The sequence below is a fragment of the Acromyrmex echinatior genome, chromosome 2 (assembly GCF_024713525.1).
Source record: "Acromyrmex echinatior isolate Ae372 chromosome 2, ASM2471352v2, whole genome shotgun sequence".
Lineage (NCBI taxonomy): Eukaryota > Metazoa > Arthropoda > Insecta > Hymenoptera > Formicidae > Acromyrmex > Acromyrmex echinatior.
Window position 1 is genome coordinate 26,805,985 of NC_141853.1, and position 26,966 is coordinate 26,832,950.

The following is a 26,966-nucleotide window of genomic DNA, read 5'->3' on the forward strand; positions in this document are numbered from 1 at the left end:
GGAAGAAAGTCCGGAGTCGTCATTGATACCCGACGAGCTCGACGCCGCACTTGGACGATGGATCCAAGCAGTCCAGGCACTGCACGAGGTCACTGCCGTAAAAGATCAGCGCTCGATGCCATCTCGCAGCCAGTTACAGGCCTTGAATCCATTTATAGACGAATATGGAGTGCTGAGAGTCGGAGGTCGCCTGAAGCACGCAGTTCTCTCTCCAGACGAGCGGCATTCGATGATCATTCCACCGCACTTACATCTCACACGCCTCTTGATATCATCATGTCACCGCCGAACACTCCATGGAGGAATTGATTCTGGATCTGTTGCGACTACGATATTGGATCTCTCGAGGGCGAGCTAAACAAAATACTGGTTGCATCGGTGCGTCACTTGTACCAGAGAGGAGTCATGCCACAACTGCCAATAACCTTCCTCAAGGATAACTCCTGCACGTCCATTCCTCAGAACCGACATCGACTATACCGGGCCAATACTCATTCGCACGAATCGAGGACGTAGGCATCGGTCCCAGGCATTCATTGCAATTTTTGTGTGTCTCTGTTCTAAAGCGACACATCTTGAGGTCGTTTCCGATTACACGACGGACGCATTCCTGGCCGCACTTCGTCGGTTCACATCACGGAGAGGACTATGCTCGGATATCTATTCCGACTGTGGCATGAACTTTATTGGCGCCGATCGACAAATAGAGCTTCTTCATGCATCTTCCGTCAATGGCAGCCGCATCGCGCATGCTGCTGTCATAGAAGGAATCCGATGGCACTTCAATCCACCTTCCTCACTTTGGAGACCTCGGGAAGCAGCAGTAAAGTCAATGAAGTATCATCTTCGAAGAGTAATCGGTGATACCACGCTCACCTACGAGGAGATAAGCACTTTCTTAGCTCAGGTAGAGGTCTGCCTGAATTCTCGGCCCTTGCTGGCGTTATCTGACGACCTCTCCGCGCTCACTCCAGGACATCTGCTCCAAGAACCCTGCTGCTAGCCATTTCAGAACCGTCGCTCAGAGAAGGCAACGAGGCTCTCTCTCTCGTTGGCAGCACCTTCAAAAAATGCGTGATCATTTTTGGGAAAGATGATCACGTGAATACCTGCATTCTTTGACCTCACATTCGAAGTAGTGCAAGCACTCCTCAGATTGGCTCATACTTTGTGCCTCATACTTTCAGAAACATCACCACCAAATAAATGGCCTCTAGCTCGCATCACAAAGCTGCCCAAGAGAGGACGATGTGACTTGAGTAGCAACTGTTCGCACAGCCTCTTCCGAGCTCATCCGACCTCTAGACAAATTGGTGATGCTGCCTGGACCCACAACCTCGATCACTCTACACGCGAACTTGCAAGAGCAATAAAACTGCACATTGTAATAGACCGTGCGATCTTATTCAATATACTCGCGTCAGTCAACGCGTGTGTAATCGCAATAATATTCGCGTTAATCTCATCTACGTTTCACAATTTTCGATGATACGAATACAATAAATTTAACGATTTCTTTGTAATAATACATTTACCGCTTAATGCAACGTACTATATTACTACGTACTATATATTATTTTCGAGCTTTAGTATTGAAAATATTCTGATTACGTTCTCAAATATTGCACAATCAAGACTTTGTAATCACGATTGTCCACTAATTCTTTTGATATCATAGCTAAATTACATGACCGCGTCTGCGTCATTATATTTCTTAAATAATTTCTTATCATTTTAGAACGTCTCCGATCATGCGTAAGCACAGGCTTCCGCGACACCGTGCTCTGCACGCGCAAGCATCATTAATCTGCGCCACCTGAAGCATCGCGATTTCCTAAATAATTAGCCGAACTCGCGACATCTGTACGCTTGCCGAGCGTGAACATTACTTTTGTCACTGCTTGACAAGGCGGGCGGGATGTTCGAGATGCATCCGAAAAACAGTTTTCGCAAATCCGGTGTATGTGCAACATATGGATTGGAAGCTTCTAGAACAATTTCAAACGTTTCTAGAAATTTCCAAAAAACAAACTTGACAATCACCTCGTTAATAAAGTCAAAAAATATAATCAAAGCCGCATGTCGTACGTACACAAATTCCAATCGTTAAAACGGCAATCAAATTTGGATCGGTCACAGCGCTCGCATGACGCGAAACGCGTAACATACACTGATACCCCAATCAGAATTTCTGATTTGGCGGGCGCGCATGGCAATAGCGTACCGCTTGGTCGTCGCAATCGAGAATTGCCAATCGCTGCCCGAATCATGGGATCACCTCAACTTTTATAATTTTTCGAGAATCTCATAGACGATTGAAAAAGGAAGCCTTTGTTCTACAAAACAGATAAAAGGCAGAATCGAACAGTGATCTTTCTTCTTCGCTTTTTTCGGTCAAAGTTAACGCTCCGCAATAAGTGCAATCGTCTTTGAGACGCTCCGCGACAAGAAAACCGCCGCGTTCGACTTGTGATCGAAGATTCGTATAAGTCGAACTTTAGCTCAATACGCCTTCTCGCTCAAATTCTCTCTCTATTGCTCTCGCTTTGTCTCGTTCTCGAACAGATGCATTCTGATGAAGAAAGAAATAGCAAAACAAAATAGGTTCTGTACAATGGAGGAAAGATTAGGAATAAAAATAAATATTAAGGCTCCTGACTAGTAGGCAGCCATGTTGGACTCGTGACATCAGAAGCGAGGAATGACATGTTAATTTATGTTGCATGCCATTTTTAAATAAAGAAAATCTGGATGAAACGGAATGACGGGATCACTTTAAAACACTGTAAAAATCAATAAAAACTGTCCTTTCTTCCCTTGACAGTCAGTAAATGGTCGTAAAAGTCACATAAAGTGAGCTTATATTCGGACAGAAACACACGGTCCGACAGCTATTGAAACGAGTAAAATATATGGTTTTACATATAAAATTGTAAGATAACTTTAGTTTTTATCAATAATTACGACTTTAATACGAGATAAGTCACATTTTCACAATTAAGCAAATAATAAGAAAACGGTACGTAACATAAATTTCATCATCAAAACGTCACTTTTCAACGCCTATAAATTCGGCTATTTATCGTAGTGCTGTAACATACAAACAAACATGTCCGTGTGCTCGCCTGCGGCGCACCGAGAGTGAACAAGACAGCGAGCTCCTTCTCACACTAGTCGCTTGTTTCAAGCCGAAAATGTTTTCTCGGCAATCTCGGCCGCTCGGCGGCCCTAGACATCAATAAGGGGCGGGGGGCATCCTAAATAACATATAAGTTTTAATAAATTATAGTAATAGTGTACCCTTAATCCAGAATAGTATAAATTATGTTAAAACGCAACAGTTTACAAGATATTTAATTATTTACGATTTTTTATACGTATTATATAATATATCTTCCCTTCATAAACTAGAGTAGCAAAAATAGTTCAATAGAAGTAGATTTTACCGGAAAAAAATTATAAACCAGCATTTCGTTTCATGAAAGGCCATCAGAAAAGAAATGCGTATGTTTGAGACTCGAGACTTGTGAAGAAAATATGCGAAAAAAATCGAAAAGTATTACAAAAAGTACGCCTTTCGTTTATAAAACAAAAGATATTGATTGTAAGAAAAAAAATCCGTATAAAAAATGTAGGTATTCGAAATAACTATAAAATGAGACGTGAAATATTAAAATCGATCTATTAGTAGAAAAAAAATAAAAAAAGCCTTTTTTTCACTCGCTCTCTGTTTATTGATTTAAACGCAAAGTTTTGAAATTCTCATAAAATGTAGCCCTCGTAATGACGAACAAATCTAGCTCTGAACAAGCCTGAAATATTCATCAGTTTTTGCAAAAAGCCATTTGTTTACTAAAAACTTTGTCTGCGGAAAACTTAATTTTTTCATCTTTGAGCAGTCGCACAGCAACTTACAGGAGTGATTTTTCTTCTTCAAGAATTACACTATCACGTACACTTAATAACAAAACGATTTTTTGAAGTTAAACTATTATAAAACACCTTTAAAAAGTGCATGTATTCAAAAAAAATGGAAATAATTTCATTAATATGAATAATATCATATCAAATAGCCATGTGAAGCATTTGAAATCTGATATTTTTCTACGAATTAAAAAAAAAAGATTACCCTCCGATTATTAGGAGCCGAGATAACAATTTTTTTTCAAAAAATTTATGTGGCTCTAGTTTTTAAGATTAAGAGTTCCGTCTGGTACCAATGTATCAAGGAAGAATTGAATTTGCTATTAAAAAATCTCAAATTTTTTGCTGCCGAAAAAGTTTGTTTAAAACCATTGGAAAGTTGAAGAACACGAGCGAAGCAGTGCGCCGGGCGGAGTGAGGGAAACAGGGTTGATAAAAAACGGGTTTAAAAAAAAAAACAAAATATTAAGTTTTTTTTGTTTAAAATACATTTTTAATGTTTTATATATGTTTTAAACAGCTTTAGAAAAAAATTATTTAAAACAAAAAAAACATCTTTTAAATATATATATATTTATTATATTTTATTATAACGCATTTTTACTTTCAAGTATTTTGAAACATTCCTGAGGTACATTTTAGCATTTAATTACATTTCCTCATTTTTCTTAAATTTGAGCGTATTATCACATAATTACATGTATATTTGTATTGTTTGCTATATTTTAAGTAATGCAAATTTAAACAATAGCATGGCATTTTGCTAATGTGGTTCTTTATATGTATTGATTACTCACGGCTTCTTTTTTGAGATTTTTATTTCAAAATAATTATTCCTTGAACTAATTGTAGTTTTAACATTATAATCTATAATTTACGTTACTATAGATTTTTTTATAGGCTGCTGAACTACTTATATACAGAGTATTGGGAAAATAATGATAAATCTTCGTATAGGAGCAGAATGGACTAAATTAAGAAGAAAAATACTCTACTATTTTGCAATTTTCGTAATAATTAACAAGATATTAATTGCTAAAAATTGACGAGAGAGAAAAATTGGTCTTCAACAATTTTTACTCAAATACTATCAATTTTACACAAAAACTGCAAAAGACAAAAATTGTTTATTTTCTCCTCATAGAACTCTACGAATTTTTTCAGAATTTTTTATCAATTTTTTAGTACTACATTTTCTCATTTCTACCAATATAAGAAAATACGGTATTAAAAAATTCTTAAAAAATTCTTAAAAAATTCTTAGAGCTCTATGAAAAGAAAATTAACAATTATTGTCTCTTGTTGCAGTTTTTTTTATAAAGTTGAATATTCGAGTAAAAAATTATTAAAGATCATTTTTTGACAATTTTTAGCAATTAATATCTTGTTAATTATTACGAAAATTGCAAAATGATAGAGGACTTTTCTTCTCAGTTTAGTCCATTCTGCCCCTATGCGAAAAATTTATCATAATTTTCCAAATATCCTGTATACATAAAGTTATATGTATTCATGTGTATGTACATACTCGTATATTTGTATACATGCATAATTCTTCAATACACTCTACTATTTTGTTAATTTTATAACTAAACTGTTTTCTAAACAAACTACTAACACTAACTTTTTAAGACTATTTTTATGGAAGACCACATTATCATCCATGTTTCTCTTTGATTCGCCATTAATTTCCAAAAATTTGTAACCCGTAGTCGTCAGATCGTAACGTCTGCTCAATAAATACACTTCACGATGCTCCATGTTGTGTACATACATAATGTTAAGAACGTTTCTTTTGTGTATAGAATTTTAAAACTTACCTATTACTGCAGTCCTTCGTTCCGTATGATGATCGTTCCGTTGCATCTTTAGCGAAGTACATTTTTTAACCGTTCGTACAAGTGAGTATCGCAAGACTAATTGCACCCGCGTAAATTGCGATGTATGGTAAAACTTCTAGAATCAAGGAGGAAGTAATCCTCTCCTCTTTCCAAAAATTGCAAACATGTCGCGACACGTTTTATCGCGTCTTTCTACGTATTTTCTTTGTTCGCGATTTATCAATACTTTATGATTTATACTTTATGATTTATATTTCGATGGCATCGGTTGATGATGAGCACGTTGGCGACTTTGACGCCTTTTCTCCAGGACATTTCCAATATCTCGCTTTTTCCTTCGATGTCGGTGGACTTGGCGAACTTGGCAACAACGGTACCCTTTTCGCTCGATCGATTTTTGGCGTATATATTCTTTTACTCAGTCCATGTTTTAACGCTCGTAACTGAAGCTTACGATTGAATGAAAAAAGTCTAATACACTGTCTATACACATTGCACATATGTACTGTCAGATCGGACATGTCGCGACGCGTTTAACAGAAGCGTCGATGTTTTCGGATACATACGTACATACGTACATACGTATATACTTAAATTACATTATTTAAAAAATTCTTTTGCAACCACCAGTTATATATTTTCAATTTTGTAACGCGCAATTCTGAACATGTTGTCCACATCGCATAGTATTAGTAACATTCAGCTTGGTTAAAGATTCCATGTCTTCGTAAACTGCATCCAAAGTTTCGAAGTACACATTCTCACTCGTCCAAAAGCAAGTTCCACAGCCACGTGTTCGCGTCTCTTAACGTACATGATAGCATCATCTTCAAATATAGCTGCTGTGATCAAGCGTTTTGTACGGGACCTCATTGTACGGGACCATCTCATTCTTCCATCGCAATCCATGGTGATAAGCAGTCAACCAGGAAGCGCAAGACCTGTCGGATCTTGTCAAAAATTTCCATGGCACGGAACTCATAAAAATGTAATGTGTGAGAACGGTCCCCTGTTTCAGCACCGCCACTTCCTTCACGATAAATTTCTTGTTAACGATGAAGCCTTGCAAATCCACGAACGTTAGCACGAACATGTTATCGAGAAGACTGCGGTCGATTGCGGTCGATTGACGTATTATAGATCTTATACCATGTCAGAGATGCACTTAGGTAATTTTGCGCACAACGTTGGTCAATGGATTGTACTGAACCACGATCGTGTATGATGAAACAGGCTGTTATATTTGCGGATACGTTCTCTTTACATTCAAAGTCTAATCGCACGGTGCCATTATTGATCGTTCTGTCGAGAATAATCGATGATTACGAACGGACCATTACGTAAAAAAGTTATAAAGGTGAGACTCGGAGAGACTCGGTCAATATACTCGTATCCGTATACTCGTATCCGTATACTAGCCCTTGCAGAAACACGCGTACAAGTCGTACAGAATCGTACATCTGTTTTTATCAAAATCCAGATTCAAGTCATCGTACGGATAACATTTCGAATTCAGATAGAGTTTCGCATTGGTTAATTTGCAATCGTCGAATCGGCTTATATCCTCGGACATGACGTTTTTTTCGACCTGTTTGCACAGCGAAAATAATGTAACGCGGCTTCTCGAGCTGAGTAGCCGTCTTGAGCCCACGAATGCTTGATTGTGCTCTGCAAAAGTGGAAACCTCGTACAGACCCTACGAGCGAAAAGTCATGCTCAGTCATCCGCTCTCCAAAGCGCGCAGCATCGACGGTTTATTTATCTCGCTCAATAACACGTGCGGCATTCGCCACTGTACTTTAAATAATTCGAGCGTTGGCTCTCCCGTCGGACAATTGTCGTTGCGCGCTCGTATTAAAATCAACTCATGATGAGCGTTGATCACCACGCGTTTGTAATTTTCGCAAAATCCCAGCAGTACGTAGAGCAGTACACAGAAATTAAAGTATCCGGCTGCAGTAGTCTGCGCATCCTAGCCGACATTCCGTAGAATCACGCTTCTGTCGGATGACACTGTTACATAGTTTATGAGCGTCCTAGTTATGCCTACATTTCTGTTACAGTCAATCTCCATATCACTGAGTTCATATCGAATCTCATCGAATATAAATGCGACGCAATTATTTCCCAATGCCATGTGAGCACCTTGGACCACTTTGTTCTTCGAGTTTTCTCAACATATAGAAAGCTTTCGTACGGTGTACAGATCCTGTTGCTATATCGGTATTCTTATTTCGTCGACGAACGGGCTGTATGCGAGTCTCAATCTTGACGATGCGATCGTCGAAGATCGGCTCGTCTTTAATGTTTATCATACATCAGTCATCTCAAATGTTGCGCACCGCGAATCCCAAAGACTTTAAAAATGTAACGTGCCTTGTAAAGAATGCGTTATCTCTCTGCGTACGCTCCGTTCCGTTCAGCACGAGCATCTCATACTTACGTTATCACTGTCGCCGTCGTACGTGCAATCTAACGGTGATTTCTTCTCCTCGAAACTCGAGCAATATCCTGATCGACGATGCGTATCGTTAGATCCGTAGTGCGATGATCGGTAGGTAAATGATTTGCGCAGGTCTCTCCGATATCTTATATTCTGGCGGCGAAAATTCATGTATCGTGTGCGCGCTTTTGCCGTTGCTGTACGCTTTTGCCCCGCTGTCACTTTACACTCTAATGTTTACATTCATTATGTTGATCGACACGTCCGATTTGTGTCACTTTCGCGGCCGCAGTATACGACGAGAATCCCAGCAACGATCCAATGCTGTTGGGCTTGCCAAAGTTTATTCTGTACGCGCATTTAATCTCACATCTCATCGTGTTGTAGTTGCGCGGAGCGTAATCGGATATTCTTCACCCTCACATTATCATCGGTATCATTGTTATTGTTGTTGTTGTTATTGTCACCACTCACTATATCAACGGTTTCAAGCGCGTCGCGGTGCGGACGTTTTCGTAAAATCGCGCGTTCCAGAAATTCATTTATGTCTTGCACTTCGTACGAACCCTCGTCGGTAACGTGTTATGCATGAAAACGCCTCTAAAGTATGATACGCACATACGTCTCGCGAGCTCGTTCAATGCATATTAGTACAATAGTTGCGCCAGACGGCATTTTTATCTTTTTGGTGTTTTTTTTTCTTTGCAACTACGCCCTGTCCACATTTGTATGGGCCGATCAGTCTGCGTCCATATTTGTACGGAGCGAAATACATTGTACATCGCGATCCTGTTCCATCGCGAGATTGTGACGTTGCAGCTCTTTGAGCTGACGTCGCGCGGCTTTACTGTTTACTGCTTTCGCCACGCTGGCCACTGGTCAAGCACTCGACCGCGCCCAAGCGCGTCCAACATTGACAGAAACGATAACATACCGCCTCGTTTCGCCGTCGGAAGTATCCGCTTTTTCGTCGCCTTTTTCCTCGTCGTCTTCTTCTTCGGTTTCATGCCCATGCCGATCTTAGCTTTCACTGCCCAGAGAGTTGCGGCGGCTCTCTCGCTCAGAGCCGAATGTCTCGCGACGACGCATCCTAGCGTTTTATCGGCGAATACTTTGTATCTATCGGTGAGATCGTTGCTCCGAGAATACGCAATGTTATGTTCTCTGCACGCCGCGTCCAGTGGATATATGCCCGCGTCACCTTTGACTAATCGCTTCGTAAGCCGAGTGCCCGGACCGCAGAACTGGTAGCCCGGAATATGTAACTCGAAAGGAAGCGCGTTTATCGCTCGATTCAGCAGACCGCCGCGCGACACCGACATTCGCTACAGTCCTTTATCTTCGGTGTAGGACCGTCGATATGCATCCGCTGCTACGGCTTGTAGTGTTCGTCGCAGCGACGATAAATTCAAATCTGCCTTCACGTGTTCCGGAAACTTGTCCCAGACGTGTTCGATGTAGTCACCGTAACAGTACGACCTTCGATATATATTGCAACTGCGCTCAAGTCTTCAATATCAGAAGGATAACACAGCGCGAGATACATTTTGCTACTGCGCGATTCGCGGATTCGCGCGCTTTTAAATAATCGTTCGAGAGCGCGTAGCCTTTAGTGTGAGCATCAAATTCGTGCTGCAACCGCTGACGATACACATCACAAACTGTGACGCGAAATCGCAAATGATGGGAGACAACGCGGAGAAGCGCAAGCACGGCGAAATGTTGCCGAATATTACACGTGCGATCATTTGCGGCCCGTCGAATTGTGGTAAAACCAATGTTCTCATAAGCTCAAGAGTCCAAACGGCGTACGTTTCGAAAACGTGTATGTCTATTTGAAATCACTGCAACAGCCAAAGTATCGATATCTCGAAAATTCATTTACGTCTGTCGATGAAATCGGCTATTTTATGTTTTCCAACAACAACGACGTCGTTCTACTGAACGAGGCGAGCCCAAATTCTATTTTTATCTTTGATGACGTGGCATGCGACAAGCAGGATGCGGTGAGAGAATATTTTTCGATGGGTCGCCACCGTGGATGCGAACGACTGCTTCTATCTTTGTCAGATGTATGCGAGGATACCTAAACATCTGATACGCGATAACGCGAACCTACTGATCAAAGAGGATTGTATTAACTTGAAACACGTTTACAATGATCACGTGAACACCGACATGTCGTACGACGAATTTTGCGCGTTGTGCCGTGACGCAAAAAAAGTATGGATTTTTAGTAATAGACAAGGATAGTGCGCTTAAAAGTGGGAAATACAAAAAGGGATTTAACGCGATACGTGACTAGTCGTTGTCGGTACTTCGCCAAAAACGAACATGGCGCGAGCATGAAAAAATCGCGAGGGAGATCGAGAAGACGAGCGAAAAGAAACGCAAGAAACATCGTATTTTGAAAACCGATAGAATCGAGGAGGACATGGCATTGGACAGGCATTTTAAGCCTATTATCAAATCGCTGCGACAGATCGTTGACAGTCCCGGTGTGCGCGCGATAAAGAGACAATCGCGCGACGATGACGCAGTGTCTGCCTCCAAGCGCGAAAGAAAGGAAGAAGAAGAAGAGGAAGAGGGAGAGAAAGCAAGTGAGACGTTCGAGCGTTCCGCGACCTCGCGTAAATCGATGATCGATCGCACGATTGTATACAGCCGATAACTTCCGCCCCGCGTACGATGATCGTACCGACGATAAAATCGTTGGAGAACGTTTTTGAAACGACGGACGACTCGCAACAAAGGTTCAAAATCAGTTGCAAAACGTCAGAAGATCGAGAGACGTTGCAAGCCGGCTTAGGCCCGCTGAGTCAAAAGTACGTCGAGGCTGTCCTGAGGGGAGCGCGAGATAAACAGAAGAGCGGTATAGATTATGTATACGGTGTTTACCTACACTAGGATGGATTGATGTTTGGCAATAAACGTTTTGACATGGATGATATGGACAACATAATTATCGATGGCGTACGATACGCCGGTACACCGGTCTTTACGAGTTAATTTTCAAGAAAATTTCCGACGATCTCCTCTACATGGAAGACGATATGAACAAGTACAAGAGCATGCTGCTGGCGACGAACGCGCACAAACACAAGCATCGCAGGGTCGATTATTGAGCAACAGGGGATACAAGTACAAATACGTAATCGCTCCGTTGATATCGATCACACCCAAGAAACAAAAGAAGAAATCTGGAAAGGAATTACCTCACACAATGACATTGAACGACAACGCAATCGACGTGCACTGAGACGATCCCAACGAGCGGATTGTCTACGATTGCTCGACGCTTCGCATCGAGCGGGCAACAATGCTCACGACAACGAGATGCTGTCATTGAGGAACTTCGCAGTCTTATTATAAATTAAATAGCGTATCGACGAAACGAGTCGAGTGGTATCAACGAGAAAAAGTACTTTTGCCCTTTGTATTACGCGTCAAATCATGAAAAAGAGATCCAGCGAAAAGAGAAAAATTAGCTCCGAGAGACATCGACTCGTCGAGGAATTGCACGCTCCAGCGAGAAGAAATTTTCCATGAAGACATATCATAGTTCGAGGATACGACGATCTATGGATCTATGAAGTATGGACGAAGATACGTCCGTACTCGAGCTTCAACAGAGGCCACCTATATATTCACTGTCATCGATGTGTTGAGCAAGTACGCGTTGGCCGTACCGCTCAAGAGCAAGAGTGGAAGCAAGACGACTGATGCTATTGTTGAGATAATTCGAGCGAGTGGAAGATGTCCTAAAAATTTACAAACAGATATGGGGAAGGAGTTTTACAACGCCGATTTGCAGAAAATCCTGAAAAAACACGTTAATCACTATTCCACGTACTCGACGTTGAAAGCATCGATAGTCGAGCGGTTCAATCATACGCTCAAAAACGACATATGGAAGATGTTTATACTCAACGGTAATTACAAGTGGATTGACGAGCTGCCGCGTTTCGTATCAGATTACAACGCGCAGGCATCGCACTATCGGCATGTGGTCCGCCGACGTAACTTCCGCGATCGCCGAAAGACTCTTGGACACGGTGTATGGCGTGATAAAAATCGCTGGTCCAGCAAAATTCAAAGTGGGCAATTCGATACGCGTGAGCAAGTGCAAAACGATTTTTGAGAAGGGTTACGCGCCTCGGTTGCATCACCGAGGTGTTTACGATCGTTAAGGTGCAGCGTACCAATCCCGTAACCTATCTATTCGAGGACTATCGCAGAAAATCCGTCGCTGGTGCATTCTACGAGCACGAGTTGCATCGCGCTACTCATTCGGACGTGTATTTCGTGGAGAAAGTACTGCGTAGGAAGGGAGACAAGATGTACGTCAAGTGGCTGGGATTCGATGGATCGCACAATTCATGGATGCACATAAACAATGTCATTTGATAAAATTTTGATTCGTGTATTTTTTCTACATATAAAAATAAATATCAATATAAGTATATAAACATATATTTTTTTTATTACTCCTTCATCATTATCTTTGTTTTGGAGTATACAAAATATATAATTATTTGTAACAATTTATGTATGGAGCAGAATACTTATGTAATAATACATAATATTAATACTTATATACATGTAAAAAACATACGTAAAGTATAAATCAAAAGAATAGAAATACATAATAGTAATACGCATAAATGATAAAAAATGAGACACATGAAGTGTAAATTAGAATACTTAAAATTAAAAGTGTAAATTAGTGTTTGAGATCGGTAATTCGAAAGAAAAGCAAGAATTCTTTCAGTCGACCGACATTAATTGTCATTGAACGCATGCGTAAATTGAGCTCGTGATTTCATCTCGAGCATGATCTTAATCCTCATTAAAATCATCAAATTCGTCGTTCTTTGTTCTTTTTAAAAACAATTCGTTACACGCAAACAAGTTGTCGTTACCGGCAACGGACAATCGAAGGTTCTAGAACAATTCAATTCGCGCACGCGAGCGCCGCGCTCCGACGAATACGTCACGCGCTGTCACCAATCCCACGCACGGATTTTCTGTCGCGCATGACTGTTACGTTGAACGTCGCTAGAAAAGAATCCAAAGCGCCAATCAATTTTGTACACCTAATGCCACGTAATAATTACGATTGTGGCAAATTTTTATTGGATTTTTCCCAAAAGGGAAAGCTCAGGCCGAAAGCAATAAATGCTTCGATCTCGCCGTCCTCCTTCTTACTTCCAAAAAAGTTCTTAGAGTCATAATCTCGCTTCGTAAAATCGCCGTGCTAACCGTTTAGTGAAATCGCTATAAATCGAATCTTTCGAGAAGTGCCGAGAAAAATCGCCGTGCTAACCGTTTAGTGAAATCGCTATAAACCGAAACTTTCGAGAAGCTTCGAGGAAAATCGCCGAGATTTTCCATCACCGCGTTTCCAAGCTCAATTTGGAAAAGGTGACCGCATTTAATGTTCTGTTAATCTGATCTTTAATTAATTATATCTTTTGACTTTGTAACTGAATACATTAAAGAAATTCTTTTGTTAAATTAAATGAAACGGAGTTCTCTTCACTGTCGTGCATCATATCAACCTTGTGCCGTTTTCTCACTCGAACCTTTTTCCGCGCGGTGCGCTCTCGCACAATTAGTATATAATACGTATATAAATGTTAAAAACATACGATATGTATTATATGAAAATATAATAATCATAATACATAAAACATAATAATAACATTTGTATAAATGTAAAAAAAAGTGTAAATTACAATAGTAATACATAATAGCAATATATACTATATATAATACGTATAATACATATATTACAAAGATATCCGCCAATGCTCCCACGGTAACGTCTTCGTCGGGTTCGGTACGACATATCAATTGTCGTCGTATGGACTCAGAGCGATTTTCGATTCGGATATTGTGTACACCTCGTGTAATTTAGATCGTATACGATTAATGGCGAATTATTTCAATCTCTTCGTTCAAACACCGCGTATAATTATTCGCGCTACGACGCTTACATCTTTCGCCTTTTTAATGTCTTTCTTGCCATCCATTCTCACCGCGTACATCTTCGCTCTGAGTCCAACAAATTCGATCATTAATGCACCGTTGTTCTCGTCCTTCATCAGGCCGGATACTTTTTTGTTCACGAGAGGCATATCGCATGTTGTCTGCCAAATAATCGCTCGCGTAGAATCTAGTCGATATCGCGTTTCATAGTCTCATAAACATCGTCGCATTCTATATAGTAAATGAGACTGTCCGTCGATGTACATGATCTTGCATTTGTCGTGATACATCGGTGATATGTACTCGTGGTGAAATTCGTACAGCAGACTTTCGATATGTCGAATATGCACATACCCACGTAAATCGACTGTTGAACTTCATCAGTTTGCGCATTTCGATGGCGATCAAATTTTTCGCAAAGACGCTGCGGCTGTGAAAATTCGGTTTCGCGATTATTGCCTTCGCGCCATTCCGTCCCATTTTGTTATTAATTTTACATCAACGTAGTTGCGCACATTCTCTTACTGAATACTACGTTGTTTATTAGTTTATACAAATTGTTTTCGAAATCGTTTTTCACAAACGTTCTAAATTGTATATTGAGTTCAATGTAATCGCAGAGCCATGGAGATTGAGCGAATTGTAGCACCTGGTGGATCTTTATTACGCGAAGACCGTGATGAGTACATTGCTGCAAGTTACGGTAGTGGATAACGTAACACTGCTTATCGTACAACGTCGTTAGAAGTTTATCTCAGTAACTCGCGATGCAGCTATTACGGAAATTTTCGAAAATGTCGGCTAACAACGAGACATTAATTTTCAAGTACAGATCACTGTACTCGCCGAGCGTTCGAATGGAGAATCGCTTCCAGATGTTCGCGGCGTGAGCATAATTGCTCTCGGATATCGCCTGTCAACGAACTGAAAAATAATTCGCGCGATGGTAAGCGCGTGTCTTGCAATTTTTCGACGCAATCAATGTATTCGTACGGAAAGACCTTTTCGTGTGAGTAATTCAAATTCTTCGTCTGATAATGTTGGAAATTCGAAACGTACAATTTTTAATTTATTTTTGTCGAGATACGACGCCAATTTATCGAGGCTTGCATTTAAAAATTTGAAAGAATCAATGAACCTTAATTTTATGCAATTTTTCTGAAAATTCTTTTCATTTTTGTCTTTGATGCTATCGACAGGTTTAGTGAATGAAATATATTTTTCTTTAATTATCGGTAGTACATTTACATGTCCATTGTATGCGGTAGCAATTTCCTTAATTATAAAATGCGCGTCGTATAAATTGTGAAATACGACCGGAATATAAAACGAATTTTTATAATTTAAATTACAATTCTCTCTCTCTTTCTCTCTCTCGAATGCGCTGGACCGCGGTATCTACCGGTGAGATGACAATGATCGCGGACCCGCGTGTCATCCGGGGTGAACAGTTTCTCGCAGATGTGATAACGTGTCGCGTTACGGTACGCCTCCCATTGCTGTTTAGATTAATGCCGTTTCCATGGGCACGTTGGCCGATATGATATTTTTCACGCGATGCGCCAAATCATTGAGTTGCCGTGCGAACCACGCTATACAGTCTTCATCGCGACGGAAATGATACGACAATAACGCGTTATCGTGCGCACATTGCACGCCTATGCTAAACGCGTCATGCTGATACACGTACGACAACGCGTCTTCCCTGTTGGACTTCGTCTTGCGTAAGACGCACTCGGCGTAGACGATGAATGGCACTCGTTCCCGGTTGTTATAGTTGCCGAATTCGAACCTGTCGTCCTCGCTCGGCAGTCGGATGGCGCAATCGTTGATCTTCTGGCAGTGCACTTCGTCCACTGCAATTTTTCACTCGGGCTGTAATGGAGGCACCTGTAAATAATAGAGAAATCATTTTTTCGCTATTTCTTTTTACTGTTTTTTATTGGCTATTTTTTATTATATTTACCGGTCGCAGAAATATTTCTTGTTCTTGTTCTTAATTTGCGATCTCACGGACGGGATAGATTTTTTATCCACGCAAAGTGTCTAATGATGTCGTTGCGTGAATCTTATAGGTATAGGAAATTGACATGCTTGTCCCTCTTGTCATTGGTGACCCACAGGAGAAGGACCTGTTTATCTTCGATGCTGTACATATTGATCGATATGTTGAGATTTTCGAATTTCGGAATGTCTTTTAAAATCATTGAAAATTCGATATCCGCGATTTAACACTGTCGTGTAATACGGATACGATGATTTTCTATGCACATGACTTTTAGTTGAGTATAAAGTCGGCTACCACCGACCACGCGACATTGTCCATACATTGTCCATTGATCGCACGTCGACCGCTTTCTTAAGTATAATTTCTCACGGTACTTCGAAGTAACATCGCGCGCAGGGGATTTAGTTTGTTCACATTTACTACCAAATTGAAGATTCGCGACAATGCTCACCCGCTGTCACGTTCCTCGAATTCTTCGAGCGATGCTAGGATAGGCTTGACGACGTATCGCTCGTACCACTCGCGCATCGGTGCAATGATATATCTCGCTGTTCTTTGTATGCTCTTATTAGCACGTTTATCCTTTGTCGCCGTTGAACGCGGTGTTCACTTTTATACAGTGTCTTTCTACAGCGTTTACAGCGTCGCTATATTGCCAGTCTTCTAAAAACTGCCGCTCGATGTGATTAGAGTTTATCACCGCACCTGTCAATATACAACTCTCGAACGCGGCGTCGATCTCTCACCAGACAAGAGATCGTTCGTTGCCACTCGCGTATTCGTCACTCGCGTACTCGCCATCAATGTGCACAAAACGTTGCTCCAATTGCAACTTTGCACCCGCGAGTCGCGCGAGCCTCGCGAATTGTTTATATCCAATGGCGAGGCGCGAACGTTTGGCACGACAAAGTTCTTCGAGCTGCTCGATGCACTCGTCGCATCGTTGCAGCCATGCGAAACACTCCACCAGAGTAGCGACCTGGCCGCACTGTTCCAGCAATTCGCGTTTCACTCGCTCGTGATTTCCATGTCTTTTTTTACAATCTTTAGATCACACACTCTTACACGGAGCACTTGCACGTGACTCGTTCATATACGTTGCAGCACCGCTTTACATCTAGAATGTCATAATGTTTTATTATCTTGGTATTATGTTCGTCTACTAAAATGCACTCTTTACAGGGGTAGCATAATAGATTACGCATATACAGGTCACGAAACACTTTTTTAGCAGGATTCTCCTCGTAGTATAGCATCACTAACTTGTCCGTTATCATCACTTTAACACACTTCTCAAAACCCGCGAGAATCTTAATACGCCTACAGTTATATTGAATCTTTTCTTCACTTTTCATTGAGTGATAACACTGTTCTTTTATTAAACCAAAAGCTTTGTACCAAGTCAATATGCACCGTTTCGTCTCCTAACCGTCCGAACCAATAATTCTTTTCATCATCGTTATCGTCATTAATGATGACTCCCTGTTTCGCATCACGTGTATCTATTTCTCGATCGCGTAGGAACTGCACCGGCGATATTCGCGCATCTTTGTCTCTCCTCCGTGGATCACAGTCTTCACTTTTTTCGCATTCATTTTTTTTTAATGTGTGCAAAGTGGGCACATGCTGCACGAGAACATAATGTACAAAGGCACTTTGCAATTCGCACCTGCCGTCTAGCCTACCGAAAAAATCGGTCTCATGCTTCCTAACGTGATACATTCCTCCATCGTTAATGTCAACTATATGAATCATGCATGATGTGCATACAGTAAAGAACCACCCGTTGTATAATAATTGTAGATCGCACAATGCTTAGTACGAGCGTTTAACGTACGAATTTCTGGAGACGACACGAATTTTTCTACGCGATTCATTTCATACTCGCTCATATCACTAGCACATCCATTATCGTCGGATAGCATTTCTTCGTCGGACGACTCTTGGTCCATTATGTTCTTAAAGTCTATTTCCATTTCAGCAAACACTTCAAACACTTCGTCTCTAATATTCACGAACTGTTCCTCATCCACATTTCTAATATATTTATGCTACATCGACTCTGTCCTCAATATTTCCGATATTCTCGAACTCTACATCGTCCATTATGTCCTCAAATTCTATTTCCATTGCTTCAAATAACTTGTCTGCATTTACACCATCCATGTCCTCAACGTCTGCACGATAGTCAGTCATACTTTTCGCATTACACTTATTACGATCGATACGGTAATTTTTAAAAGCGCCAACTGAAGTGCCTTGACCCATTATATATTTCATTTGCGACTTCTTTGTCCCTTGTTTGGGCAGCATCGACGACGTATCACCGATCTTTTCTTAGAAAAAATATCGTTATTGGCGTCTCTCTCTTAACGCGTCGCAACGTGTTATCGCTCTCACGGTTGTTCCTAGATAAATATCATTATCAACGCTTCTGACCTTGAAAGAAAGAACTGTGAGAACACAGTATGATTTCATTATCTACTTCTCATTGATGGTGCTTTGTGTAGCAGCCGACACATCGATGATGTGTCACCAATCTCCTAGACATAACTCTACGTTATAGTACCGCGACGCATTTTGGGGTGGAAACAATAACAAATAATTTGACAAATAATAAATAATTTGTCAAATATTAGTGTAACTGTTGAATATAGTTACCAAATATATTTTTCATGTAACCACTAATTTACTTATATATTTGCGAAAGTTAGTTATATCTTTAACAGTTACGCTAACATTTGACAAATTATTTATTAATTATTTGTTTACATATGTCATATTTGTATCTGCAATTAAATTCAAAAAAACAATTTTGTACTGATAATTCCGTACATTTAATTGTCCAATTGGATACTTTTTACAGCATATTAAATAAAAAAACATAGCCAATGTGACTTAAATTTGTTAATCAGTCATGCGTTGCATACTCAAACGTGATTTTTTAGTAATAAACCGAAAAAATAAAAATTCAAGAAAAAAATTTTCTATACTAAAATTGGTTACAATTCGAGATTTTTTAATAGCAAATTCAATTCTTCCTTGATACATTAGTACCACTCTTAATCTTAAAAACTAGAGCCATAGTGATTTTCTGAAAAAAAAATTGTTATCTTGGCTCCTAATAATTGGAGGGTAATCTTTTTTTTTTAAATTCATAGAAAAATGTCAAATTTCGAATGCTTCACATAGCTATTTGATATAATGCATATTAACAAAATTATTTCCATTTTTTATACGGAAAAAGATACCCATTTTTTAAAGTTGTTTTATAATAGTTTAACTGCAAAAAATCGTTTTCTTATTAAGTATATGTGATAGTGCAACTCTTGAAAAAGAAAAATCACCCCTGTAAATTGCTGTGCAACTGTTCAAAGTAAAAAATTAAGGTATAAATTAATTAATTCCGCAGACAGGTTTTTAGTGAACAAATGACTTTTTGCAAAAACTAATGAACATTTCAGGCTTGTTTAGGACTAGGTTTGTTCGTCATTACGATGGCTACATTTTATGAGAATTTCAAAGCTTTGCATTTAAATCTTAATAAACAGAGAGCGAATGAAAAAAAGACCTTTTTTATTTTTTTTCTACTGAACTAATAGATCGATTTTAATGTTCCACGTCTCATTTTTTATTTCGAATGCCTATATTTTTTATACCGAATTTTTTTCCATACAATCAATATTTTTCATTTTATAAGCAAAAAACGTGCTTTTTGCAACTATTCGATTTTTTTTCGCATATTTTCTTCACAAGTCTCGAGTTTCAAATATACGTATTTCTTTTCTGATGGCCTTTTGAGACTTTCGTGAAGAGAAATGCTGGTTTATAATTGTTTTCCGGTAAAAGTCTACTTCTACTGAACTATTCTTGCTACTCGTATACTATATAACGCGCATGAAAAATCATAAACAATTAAATATCTCGTAAACTGTTGCGTTTTAACATGATTTATACTATTCTGGATTAATGGGAGGGATACACTATTACTACAATTTATTAAAACTTATTTAGAATGCCCCCCGTCCCTTATTGATGCCTAGGACCACCGAACGGAGAGATTGCCGAGACAGCATTTTTGGTCGCTTAAAACAAGTGATTAGTATGAGAAGAAGCTCGCTGTCTCGTTCACTCTCGGCGCGCTTCAAATGCGCGACATTTCGCGCACATCTATATGCATACGTGTACTTGCATATGTTGGTATTTCTGCATAAGTAAATGTTTACTTGTTTATGAGAGATATTCAAAATGACTACCGTTTTCTAAGATGCAAACATCTATTCTGCTCTGAAAGGAATTAGTTACAAAATATTATTAGCATCCAAGAATCGAATTGCTTTAGTTATTCTACGAATTATATTGTCTCTAGTAGTTAAACGTTCACGGTATATCATCTTTTATCCTTCTCCAAATAATAATCAAGAACGATGAGGTCTGGTGGTCGAGGTGAATAATTGATCGGACCGTATTTGCCTATCCATTTGTTTGGAATCATAGTGTTTAGTACTAACTCTTGATGTATGTGGCGGACATCCATCTTGTTGGAACATGTCTAGGCGCAACCTCAATGGAAAATTTTTTAATAAGACAGGAAGTTCTGTTTCATAAAACTGAATATCTATTACTGTCTAGATTGTTTTCAAAGAAAATAGGACCTATGATCTGACTTTCAATAATGCCGCATCAAATATTAATTTTCCAAATGTGTTGATGATCTATTTGTCTTAACCAGCGGGGATTATTTTCTGACCAATAACAGCAGTTCCAAGTATTGATGGATCTATCACTTTTGAATGTACATTCGTCAGAAAATAAAATTTTGAGGTTGAAAATCTGGTCTCTCTTATCCAGTTGCAAAATGAAAATCTCTGTTCAATGTCATCATGTCAACGATTGATGAACAGACATTCTATAACGTTTCAATTTTCTTTTAAAATGAGCTTGATAATGTTATGAACTCGATAATGTTATATCAGAATCTCTTTCTCGTCTTAAAGAATCATGAGGGTTCAATTCTGCCGATGCAAGAATTTTCTATTCTTTCATTTCTAATTGGATGGCGGATCTGTCTACTTTTATTATGTTGAGGCTGAACGACACCAATTCTGATTCGATTAGCCAATCGTGATTTCGCGAGTGAGGAGTTTGATTAGGAGTCTGAAAACGCTGTCGTCACAATCTTTCAGCATTAGCAAATGAACCTTGATACTCACCCAAAATTAGCGACATATCGTATGCTTCTTCATTTGAATAAGACATGGCTGGATAAATCTATGAAAACTTGAAGAAGTAAAACGAAATAGTGAATATTTATTTATCTCTGATTCACTTTTATAGCAACATAGGAAAGTATCTACTAAGGTTGAATATTTATTACTAGGGCCCGGATGTTTAGGTTCGGTCCCAACGGGAGACGTTGCGTGCGAATGAGTCGGGTGCTTATTAAAGCAAAACAACAAAGCTGTCGCGCAGTCAGCTTCAGAGTCTGAGCACAAGAATTGTCGTAACACTTACTTAGAGACTTAAGTTGTAGACGTAAATAACGCACAAGCTTTGGCGTATGACGTCGTCTCTTGGAGACATGGTAATAAGTTGTACGTCATACGTGAAAGCTTGTGCGTTACTTACGTCACAATTTAAGTCTAAGTAAGTGTTACGACAATTCTTATGCTCAGACTCTTAGTAAGAAAACGTCATTTTGAACATTTCTTATAAACAAGTAAACATTTATTTATTCAGAAACATCAATATGCAAGTACATGTAGGCACTCGCGCACACGCACACACACATACACGCGCACACACACATACACGCGCACACACACACACACATGCACGCATACACAGCAGAGAGGGTTTGGAGTCAAAAAATACTACGGGTGTGACGAACCGTGAGGTCCTTATTTCTGCTGCGACACGCGCGCACGCACACACACACACACACACACACACACACACACACACAAACAAAAGGTGTAAATCCTATCAGGCAACTTCCACGCGGTACACCTTGGGTAATGCTAATGTCGGCGGTATTGTAACTTTTAATCTTCATAACTCGAGATTTACTTAATCAAAAGATACTTTGTTATAGCGTTTTGGAAAGTTCTTGATCGGCTATTAGATTCTAGAATAAAAAGTAGGATGATTCATTTAAAAAAATGTGACCTTAATCTGGCAAAACCACCCAAGGTCAAACTGATATGATCAATAAATAGATCTTTTTAAACCCCATAACTTTGGTCTGAACATATTTTTGATTATCCTGCGGAGATAAAAAGGGTAGACTGGTGATCTGAGACACCCTGTATATTATGACATGTTGCCCTCAGTTAGGTTATTAAAATTCGTAAAATATTCCTTCTTCCAGGAAAGCAGACTTGAGATCTGTTTATGAAACAAGGAGGCCTTGGAAAATCAAGAAATTCTTCATGGAAGTTTCCTCCATTCTTAAAATAAGATATGACTATGAATACGGGTGTAAGTCACTTCACTTGCTCTGACAAGGAAAATTTTCGAACGTAAGCGAGGTAGGGAGAAATAGTCACTCTCGAATTTCGAACGCAACGATCGAAAGTCCATCGAGAGTATCAAAGTATTTTCGAAGTATATTCTCAAAAGGATCGAGGTACTCAGTCGAGATACTCAGTTTTCGAACGCAGTCTTGGATGGATAGAGTGGAATCTGATTGTTTCTAAGCGCTCAATAAAGGCATTCAAAAGGAATCTGAATGCTTTCTGGATGTCTTGGTACACCTGGATGGGGAATCTGAACGCAGCCTTAAGCTGACTTTTTATACGCAGCACGCTGCGGCAGTAATTCGTAACTATTGGTTAAAAATTTTACATGAGATGAGAGAGACGCACTTCCGACATAAAATAGATTTTGCCGCATCTCATTGAAATTCAATCGAACGAACAACGAGCAGCAAAGAATTCTAAGTTAAGAAAGTCTGCAATATTTGCAAAAAATGTGAAAATTGAATATATTTATAATGAATACATACAATGAGTACATTTGTATTAGGATTTGAAGTGATGGAGATATTCTAAATTCTAAATAATTACCTGAAATGGTAGTTGTCCAAATTGTAACTGCACTAACAGTTGCCATATAATCACAAGTTTTTAGCTTTTTAAATTTTCCATATTAATTTTTAAGCTGAGCAAATAAAAGACACATATTTTAGTTAAACTTTATTAATACATATGTTGCCGTTATTCCTTTTCATGCGCAGCAAATGCAACGGAAGCAATCATAAAAAATTGGCATCACGTGACATTTTTACTGCCGCAACATGTTGCGCATAAAATGTGCATAAAAATAAGTTACTATATTTAAAAAAATTTATATTAAAGTTTATTTGACACTAGTCCGTACCGCGCTACATGTAACAGAGGAAAAAAGAAACAAGCGGCATGGTTTGCGCGGTTCCTAATTAATTAGTTTCTGTACCACGTACCGCGTACTGACCTGTGAGTGCGATTACATAGAGCGCGGTACGCGGTACGATAACTAATAGTAACTAAAAATAATATTAGCATTTTTTGTGCATACTACGTGAATACTCAATTCAGAATTGTGAATATGAAATACAGTTTTTCAATCTAATTGAAAGAAAGTTTTTATTTAAAAATGGACCATAAATGCTACTTAAATTATTCAAAATTATAAGTAGAAAATTTTTCGTTTTAATCCAACTAAGTTCAAAAAAGTTGTAACGTAAAAATAATTCAGCTATGTTCTTTTGTTTCTCTTTGATTAAAAGTAAAATGAATGATCGATGTGAACACTCGCAAACCAAGTCGAACACAGCCCGAATATTAGGCTAATCACGGCGCGCGACATCGGCCAAGCGAGATTAGATTTTCCGATATTTACCCAATGTTGTCTCAGTAATGTAAATTGTTTATACATCATAAAAACTAACGTGAAGGGGGTTCTGGAATTGTTTAATTCATATCATGAAAGGCTTAGATTCACTGTTGACTTTGAATGAAAACGACATAAATTTTTTAGACATAAAAGTAATGAGATAAGAAGGAAGAATCATCTTCGATATTTATAAAAAAACCTATTAATTCAGGGTGTTTGAGATCGGTAATTCGAAAGAAAAGCAAGAATTCTTTCACTCGACCGACAGTAATTGTCATTAAACGCACGCATAAAGTGAGCTCGTGATTTCATCTCGAGCATGATCTAAATCCTCGATAAAAATCAGCGATTTGGCGTTCTTTGTTCTTTTTAAAAACAAGTCGTTACACGCAAACAAGTTGTCGTTACCGGCAACGGACAATCGAAAGTTCTAGAACGATTCAATTCGCGCACGCGAGCGCCGCGCTCCGACGAATACGTCACACGCTGTCACCAATCCCACGCACGGATTTTCTGTCGCGCATGACTGTTACGTTGAACGTCGTTAGAAAAGAATCCAAAGCGCCAATCAATTTTGTACACCTAATGCCACGTAATAATTGCGATTGTGGCAAAATTTTATTGGATTTTTTCCCAAGAAGAAAGCCCAGGCCGAAAGCAATAAATGCTTCGATCTCGCCGTCCTCCTTCTTAGAGTCCTTAGTTCTTAGAGTCTAAAAGTTCTTAGAGTTCTTAGAGTCATAATCTCGCTTCGTAAAATCGCCGTGCTAACCGCTTAGTGAAACCGCTATAAAACGAATCTTTCGAGAAGTGCCGAGAAAATCGCCGAGATTTTCCATTACCGCGATTCCAAAATATCATTTGGAAAAGGTGACCGCATTTAATATTCTGTTAATCTAATATTTAATTAATTATATTTTTTGACTTTGTAACTGAGCATATTAAAGAAAATTCTTTTGTTAAATTACAAAGAAACGGAGTTCTCTTTACTGTCGTGCATCATATCAACCTTGTGCCGTTTTCTCACTCGAATCTTTCCGCGCGGTGCATTCTCGCACATTTTTTGGTCCTTCGAGCCGGATTTGAACTAGCGAGAAAGACAGTTAGACAAACGCCGCATCACTCTAAACTTTCACGTCATCGCTCTTGCTTTGATTCGCTCTCGCACATTTTCTGGTCCTTCGAGCCGGATTTGAACTAGCGAGAAAGACAGTTAGACAAACGCCGCATCACTCTAAACTTTCACGTCATCGCTCTTGCTTTGATTCGCTCTCGCACACAGGGAGACATTTAAATTATTTTTCAAATCATCTATTAGTACATAAAAGGGGTGTAATCATCGGGCAATTAGATAGAATTTTGCTTTTATCCCATCCAAAATTTCAAGAAAAAAACATCTCTGACTTAATTCACACTCTGTTAATGAATGATTATTCTCTTAAATTCATCTTTTCAACAATAAAAAATAGAATAAAAACTTTAGAAAGTAGAACTAATTTAGATAAAAATCGTGAGGATAATAATAACGAAAGCGACTCTAATTCTAATTCAAAGAAAAAGTTTTTCATAATACCATATTTAAGCAGAATATCTGAAAAATTTTAAAAACTTTCACATATTCATGGCTTTAATATCGCTTATAAACCCATAAATAAAATGAATAGATTTATAAAAACGGGAAAAGATCCTTTGCTTAAAGAGGACCATCGGGAAGTAGTATATAAAATAAATTGTTTAAATTGTGAATCTTCTTATGTTGGCCAAACAAAAAGGAAATTAAAAACTCGAATAAAAGAACATAAGACTGACATAAGAAGATCCACCTCTGAGATGTCAGTGGTTTCACATCACCAGTTGAATGAGATGCATGAATTGGATTGGGATAACATAAGAATTTTAGACACAGAACAATCATTAATGAAAAGAAGAATTTCTGAAATGATATACATTAAAGGCCAAATAAGTTGTATCAATAAGCAAAGTGACACAGGTTTGCCTGATGTTTATCTCTTCTTAAGAAAGATCTCTCTCACACTTAATAAATAATTCTAGAACTTTCTAAACTTTTGACTTATATATATATAAATAGTAACATATATGATATGAATAAATAATAACACACAATGTCACGACAAATTTCCATCTGTAAAGGATATACTTGAGATTCATCATTATTTTTTTGCTGTAACGATTCTATTCTTACACATTTCGATTAGAAGATATTAATGATAGGTTAATTTGTTAAATTAGAATCTGGAAATTCTTGTTCTACACTTTTCGTGATATGATAATTGACGGTGTAACATTGTTGTAGGCACCTTCACATGATGAAAGAATACGTTTATATATAATTATATCATACAACGGTTGAATTTAATGTCAGCTATATGTAATTCTGCGTTTTAAGAATATTGTGAATTTACTGAAGATGGCCAGATTGTGGTCGAAACGTCTAATGTTTTTATTAATGTAATGATAATTAAATATCACAAACTTGTGGTTTTTTATGCTCTTCTTTTCATACATTTTGATTTATAAACCACGTTCGTTTTTATGATGTATGTTTCTCATACGTTCCTCAACACTCCGCAAAGAATACATGGAACGTACTGATACACTTCCTAAACACTGCATTCATTAGTGCTTCGTGTACGCTTCTTAAACGTTCGGCAAAAAGTACATGGAGCATACAAATATGTTTTGTGTACGCTTCCAGGATATAGAGATTAAAAAATTTATTAGGTGTTGGAATTAATTCGTAGCGTTTTTTTAATGAAAGAATGTTATTTATTTCACATGAGCATTAAAAAATACATTAATGAAAGTACTTCCCATCACTTTCTACTACTTTTAACCATCTTTCGGGCAGTGAATGAATACCGCG